General features: G+C 43.8%; 2 non-coding genes across 2 annotated transcripts; one reads left to right on the top strand and one right to left on the bottom strand.

Moving 5' to 3' along the window:
• Positions 1-1237: 1237 nt before the first annotated feature.
• Positions 1238-1375, bottom strand: LOC114807273. Its single transcript, XR_003755324.1, has one exon. It is a non-coding gene; the product is annotated as a small nucleolar RNA SNORA7 (small nucleolar RNA).
• A 3877-nt stretch (positions 1376-5252) lies between these two features.
• Positions 5253-5390, top strand: LOC114807196. The gene has a single exon (XR_003755249.1). It is a non-coding gene; the product is annotated as a small nucleolar RNA SNORA7 (small nucleolar RNA).
• Positions 5391-7228: the final 1838 nt, after the last annotated feature.

Here is a 7228-nt window from a genome sequence, read left to right on the forward strand (position 1 = left end):
CACTTCCTGCCATTTTGTCTCTCCCCCAACACTCTCCCTCTGTCAGAAATTGATGTTCCAAAACTAACCTCCTCTTGATGGATGTAAGAGAACCTTCCAGTGGGAACCTCTAATCAAATACCATATTATTTTATTTTACTTTTTTTATAAGCTGGGGTCTCGGAGCCAAGATATCCAAGGCATTCTGTTGAGTGGTGGCTGTGGGAGCTGAGAGGTGGGGTGGCAGTGGATATATGCTGCTTCACAAAAAAGGCTACATATGATGTGATTATAGTATGATGTGTGTGTAGTATGACCTAATGCTCTCAGGACATATAGCTGAGGGTTCAGTGGGTTGTGTGCCCACCGTGAAATGTGATTCATTCATTCATTCATGTAATCGTATTTATTGAGTGCTTAGTGTGTGCAGAGCACTCTCCTAAGCACACTTGGGAGCATACAGTATAACAATAAATAGGCACATTCCCTGTTGCTCTCTCCTTCTACAACCCAGCCTGCACACTTTACTCCTCTAATGTTAACCTTCTCACTGTACCCTGATCTTGCCTGTCTGGCCACTGACCCCTAGCCCATGTCCTGTCCCTGGCCTGGATCACCCTCTCCCCTCAAATCTGACAGACAATTACTCTCCCCTGCCTCAAAGCCCTATTGAAGACACATCTCCTCCAAGAGGCATTCCCAGACTAAGCCCCACTTTTCCTCATCTCTCATTCCCTTCTGCATTACTCTGACTTACTCCCTTTTTTCTTCCCCCCTCCTAGCCCCACAGCACTTTTGTACATATCTGTAATTCTATTTATTTGTAATGATGTCTGTCTTCCCCACCCTAGACTGTAAGTTCATTGTGGGCAAGAAATGTGACCCTTTATTGTTGTATTGTACTCTCCCAAGTGCTTAGTACAGTGCTCTGCACACAGTAAGAGCTCAATAAATACGATTGAATGAATTCCCTGCCCGCAGTGACTTTAAAGTCTAGAGGGGGAGACAGACATGAATATAAATTAATAAATTACAGATATTTACATAAGTGCAGTGAGCCTGGGTGGTTGTTGTCTTATGCTGTTGAGTCATGTTCGACCCATAGCGACACCATGGACACATCTCTCTTAAAACAACCCATCTGCAATCGTTCTGGTAGTGGATCCATAGAGTTTTCTTGGTAAAAATATGAAAGCGGTTTACCATTGCCTCCTTCCAGGCAATAAACCTTAGTCTCTGCCAGTATGGGTGAGTTTTGACTTGTAGCAGATTGCCTTCCACTGGCTAGCCACTGTCCAAGCTAGGAATGGAATGGATATGCCTCTATTTGACTCTCCCTCCCATAGTTGAGACTTGTAGAGGACTGGAAACTCTCTAGATGCGATCCTGAGAGGTGGAGGCTGGGACGGGGGATGAATAAACAGAGCATGATAGCATCATGTGGAACAAAAGAGGTGCTGCTTCGGTCCCCATCAGGGCCCAAGGTCTGGTCAGCCCTGCTGAGAGTTGCTGTTTGAAGGGAGTTTTCAGGACTCAGTGGCACCTGGTAAAAGTTTGCTGTCAAAGGAAATATCACTTCTTGGGGAAGACCTAATAAAGGTAGAGAAATGCACCAGTGTTGAATGAGTTCAAGGAGGAGGAAGGTTTGTGCGTTCTGCTCAAGGCAAGGCAAGAACACTGAATGTGGTGATGATTGAAGAAGGAGGCTAGGGACACATGGGTACACTACCTCTCTTCTCATGAGTCCTTTTCTAAGCCAGAAATGATAATAATAATTAATAATAATAAATTATCTTTATTAAGCATTTATCAAGTGATAACATGTTGTGCTAAGCACTGAGGTAATTAGATCAGACACAATCAATGTCCCACATGGGGTTCACAGTCTAAGAAGTAGGTAGAGCAGTTAACTTTGCCCTATTTTACAGATTCATTCACTCATTCAATCATATTTATTGAGTACTTCTGACTTCCAGGCCCATGCCCTATCTACTAGCCATGCTGTTTCTCCTATTTACAGTTCTGGGCAACTGGGTGAGAACAGGAGAAGTAGAACCCATCTTCCCTGTTTTTAGCGAGCTTACACTGTATTGTAGAGCTTAGACTTCCCTCTTGATATTGGGGAATTTTGCATACCTTTTAGGCTTATGGATCCACCTTTACCAAAACTAGTTTAAAGTCCCCACCCTAGGTTAGTCAGAATGCCCTTTCTTCCCTTTCTCCATCTGAAAGATACCAAACTGGCTGGGAAAGACACACTCTTGCCCAGGAACCCTTCCATCCTAATAAGATCTCACCTCCTCAGTACTAGGGATTGACTAGACCACCACTGAACCCCTGGCCCCTTTCCCTTGTTTAGAGAGCCCTCAAGTCACTCCTGTTGCACTCTGGGAGACAGTGGGCCTTGGCACTTGACCCTGCAAATTTAATTAGCCCTGAAGGTAGTCTTAGGGCTGGGTGAATCAGCTTCATCTCTCCCCTGTCATCTCAGATTCATTCATTCATTCAATCCTATTTATTGAGCACTTACTGTTTGCACAGCACTGTACTGAGTGCTTGGAAGAGTATGGTATAACAATAAATGGACATATTTCCTGCCCACAACAAGCTCACCATCTAGAGGGGGAGGCAGACTTTAAAATAAATAAATTACAGATAAATACATAAGTGCCGTGGAGCTGGGAGGTGGTGATGAATCAAGGGAGCAAATCAGGATGACACAGAAGTGAGTGGGAGAAGAGGAGGTCAGGGCTTAATCAGGGAAGTGTTGGAGGAGATATGCCTTCAAATATGGCTTTGAATGGGGAAAAGGCAATTGTCTGTCTGATATGAGGAGCGAGGGAGTTACAGGCCAGAGGCAGGATGTGGGTGAGTGGTTTCGACGGAGAGTCCTCCTGTGAACAATATGCTTCCTGTGACTCAGGGTCCACAAAATAAATCGATTCCTTTGTCTCTCTCAGAAACAAGTTTTCTCCTTTGGAGTCAGCCTTCTATCCTCTAAAGCTCTGTTGAGCCATTGCGTTCTCCATCTCCAGGTCCCTGTGAATCAGGGCTTAGCTTCTGAACCAAGGCAGAACGAGACACAGGGTGTTGAAAGCAAAAGTAAAACTTCCCGAAACCATATCTGTACTGGACTGTCCAGTATATGGCTTCCCCAACACTGTCCCATAGGGCCTCTTTAACCCTGGAGCCCTCAGAAGCAGCAGCCCAATTTGGGAGGGGAATCTTCCACAAAAACATCATTTCTGACATAAGGTGAACCTTTCACTCGGCAAATATCAATCAACCACTCAGTAGTATTCATTGAGTTCTTGGAAGTTGAGGTCATAGGAAGGATCCCTGCCCTCAAGGAGTTTCCAATCTAGTAGGGAAGACTGAAACTAAAATAATTAACAGATAAGAGGAAGAAGGAAAAGTGACTATGTGGATGAGTCGTTTAGGAACAGGATATGCACGTCTATGTGTCCAGAAGTGCTACAAGCAGCTGTGGGTTACGTATGTAACTGAAAGAAAGTGCTGAGGATGTAGTTAAAGAGAAATAATCTGAAGAGAAGATAAATTAATCATGGAGAACTCCTAGAGGATATGTAATTTCCTTGTTTTGTTGTCTCTCTCCCCCCTTCTAGATGGTGTGGGCAGGGATTGTCTCTCTTTATTGCTGATTTGTACTTTCCAAGCACTTAGTAGGGTGCTCTGTGCACAGTAAGCGCTCAATAAATACAACTGAATGAATGAATGAAATGAGCAAAAGATCGGCATTGAGAGAGACGAGCATGAGGCATAGTGGTAGCAGAGAAGCAAGCAGCATGTCCTAGTGGAAAGAGCCACCTGGTAGTCAGAGGACCTGGGTTCTAATCCCAGATCTGTCATTTGTCAGCTTGACCTCGGGCAAGTCACTTCATTTCCCTGGGCCTCCATTGCCTCATCTGCACAATGGAGATTAAGACTGTGATCCCCATGCGGGACATGGACTGCATCCAACCTGATTATCTTGTAATTCCCCCCAGTGCTTAGTGTAGTACCTAGCATGTAGTAAGTGGTTAATAAATGCCATTAAAAAATAGTTGAGGTTAGAAACGCTGCAGTCATCATCATTACTGGTACTTATTGAGCATATACAGTGTGCAGAGCTCTGTATTTGACACACGACAGGGTAGTGGAGTTGGCAGGTATGTGTCTTGCCCAAAATAAACTTCAGTCTAAAAGAAGACTACCTATGCCCAACAAGTTGGCCCCAGACAGACATGAGGAGAGTGGTTGTCTGTGTGCAGCATGCAGCAGAATCGGTTACCGCTTAGGGATCGTGGTTTCCACAGTACCACTTGTACTTTTTTCCCTGCCACTCAAGTTCCCGCAGTAGAAGAGAGCTAGAACAAAGCTTTTCCACTTTCTCAGGAAATTTTAACAGTGGATTCATGTTTCAACATAACATATGTGCAAAAATGAGAAATAATTTTTGAAGAGAATCAAAGGACAACGTTGTTAGTTTGAGTTTGAATTCTGACTCCATTAACAAGTATCAGTTACCCCAAGAGGATGAAAGAAAAGTAAATAAAATTTCATTAAACATGCAGGAATGCTGTGATGATTTCTTTTGTCTTTTTTCCCCATTTCCACTTTGACTACTCTCTTACTTCCTCCAGAGAGAAACTGTATTGATGTATAACCCCTACAAATCTTCAACCAAATCTTGAAATGATCTTTCTTGTAGTTTATAGCAGTTGAAGTAAGCACTTATGAAAAAGCACAAAAGTCCCCTCTCTCTCCCCACTCCTGACATACAGAAGCTAGAAAAGACTCAAGTAAACCGATTCCCCCCATCCCAGCTGCCACAACCCTCTCCCCTCTCCCTCAATCTTGTCTCTTCTCTGACCCCCACCACCTGAGGCTGGGCCTTGGGGATTGGGCAGGGGAGGCCTTGGCAGACAGGCAGAGGCAGGGGTGTCCTGAAGCCATGAAAGGGGGCTGGATTTGCAGCTGAGAAGCAATGTAGCCTAATGTGTAGAGCATGGACCTGAGAGTCAGAGGACCAGGGTTTTAATCCCAGCTCTGCCACATGTCTGCTGGGTGACTTGCCCAAGTCACCTAAAATTCTCTGTGTTTCAGTGACCTCATCTGGAAAATGGGGATTAAGACTGTGAGCCCATGTGGGACAGGGACTGTACCCAACCTGATTTGCAGGTATTCATCCCAGCACTTAGTACAGTGTCTTACACATAGTAAGCACTTTAGAAATACCATAATAATAATAATAAAGCATTAAAATGCAGAAGCCCCTCTCAGGATTGCACCTGGAGAGTTTCCAGTACTCTACCATTTTCGGCTATGGGAGGGAGAGTCAAGCAGAGGTATACCCATTCCATTCCTAGGTTGGGCAAGGGCTAGCGAGTGAGAGGCAATCTGCTACAAGTCAAAACTCACCTGTGCTGGGCAGCAGCAGCATGGGAGAGAATTAAGGGCAGAGACTCAAGTCTACTATGCAGAAGAAGAAGTAAACCACTTCCATATTTTTACTAAGAAAACTCTATGCATAAACTACTGGAATGATAGTAGATGGAGGTGGGGCATTCTGGGAGAGATGTGTCCATGGGGTCGCTAGGGATAGGAAATGACTCGACACCATCATGCAAGACAAAATGCAGAAAGTTTTAAACTCAGTTCATTCAACTAACCCCTAAGCTTGAAGTTCAGACATTCTAGAAGAATAGAAAACATCGTTTAGATGATGCCCCCCACTAGTGGCTTTGAATAACTTAGATACTGCACTTTAATAAATAAAAATTTTCTTAAATAAATATATACTCCAGTTCTCAAAGTAATACTTCATAATTGTTTCAAAAATAAAATCACTCCTATTCATGAAGTATTCACAGAATACGACCATCTCTTCAACAAAGTACTTGAAACCATTTTGAGGTGAAGAAATGTCCATTACCCATAGTCGGTTCTGTGGTTGAAGCCCTGGTGATGGCTGTCGTGGAGCTGAGGGCCTCAGAGAGCAGTCTGAGGGACAAAGAGGGATGTCTAGATCCAGGATCAGAGGGTCCAGTAAAGTGACATCAGGAAGGCCAGGTGTTTTGTCAGTCCTTGGACTATTTGGGAGTTGACAAGTTTGGACATTCCAAAGGCAAGTGGTTCACAAAGTTCAAAATATATTCTGCAAAGGCTTTGGCTCCCATTTTCTTCATTTCATAGGCATTTCTGTTGTTTTCCTTGAAAAAAAAAGAGAAAATTGGGATTTAATTTTGTGGGTGATCTTTGACATTGACTACTGTTTCATAAGCATGGCTTGGTACTGTAGGCTATTGGTCAGCTGGCAGGGTTTCTGTGGAAAAGTCAAGGTCCCCTTGACCTCAGAGGTTCAGAAGAATAGAGGTTTGAATTTTTGCATTACCAGCTGCGGGGATCTAATTCCTGGGTGTGGCAGGGAATGGATTGATTAACTCTGCCAGTTTGTTTGGGGCAGGTGAAAGAGTATTACTCTTGCCCCCCGTTTAGGGATGGTATGTGCCATGTGTCACAGGACCCACCCCATCTCCCCTAAACAACCTGGTTCAATTTGCATGGGGGAACCTAGAAGCAGGGAGGTTGGTATTCAGAACTCGGAAGTTTGCTCAGAATTCTGGAGCAAAATGGTCCTTATTCCTCCCCGGACTGTTGCAAAAACTGAGATGGCATTGTATGTCAGTTTGTTCAGTAAATGTGTTACATGTTTACTGTAGCCAAGTAGAGGAGGATACTTACTATCAGGTTATTACAGTTGTTTTTAATGCAGGTATCGATTCCCGTGAAGCTCATGATTACAGAGGCTGTCTTCTCACTTTGGAAACTTTCATTCAAGGTCTTCTGTATATAGTGCATTTCCTGGCATAAAAATACATTCATTTGTCACAAACTTTACAACACACTCATATCACCAACTTTCTAATTTTGATAGCAATGATACTTTAACTTCACTGGATATACCCTCATATTAGGTGGTGTCAGAAGGACTCAGAACTCCAGTGTGTTGGCTTTCTATGTAAGTCAAGGGCAATCCTACACTGGGGGCTTCAATAAGACTGGATGGAAAAGTGCACCGGGCTGGGTGTCTGGAGACCAGGTTTCTCATCTTGGCTCTGCAGCTGTACTACTCCAGCTGTGTGCCCTTCTAATCCTCATTTTCCCCACTTTTAAAATGGAGATTTATGACTCTCTCCTCCCTTGCATCATTCAATCAGTGCATTTATTTAGTGTTTACTGTGTGTAG

Source organism: Ornithorhynchus anatinus, chromosome X1, assembly GCF_004115215.2.
Source record: "Ornithorhynchus anatinus isolate Pmale09 chromosome X1, mOrnAna1.pri.v4, whole genome shotgun sequence".
Lineage (NCBI taxonomy): Eukaryota > Metazoa > Chordata > Mammalia > Monotremata > Ornithorhynchidae > Ornithorhynchus > Ornithorhynchus anatinus.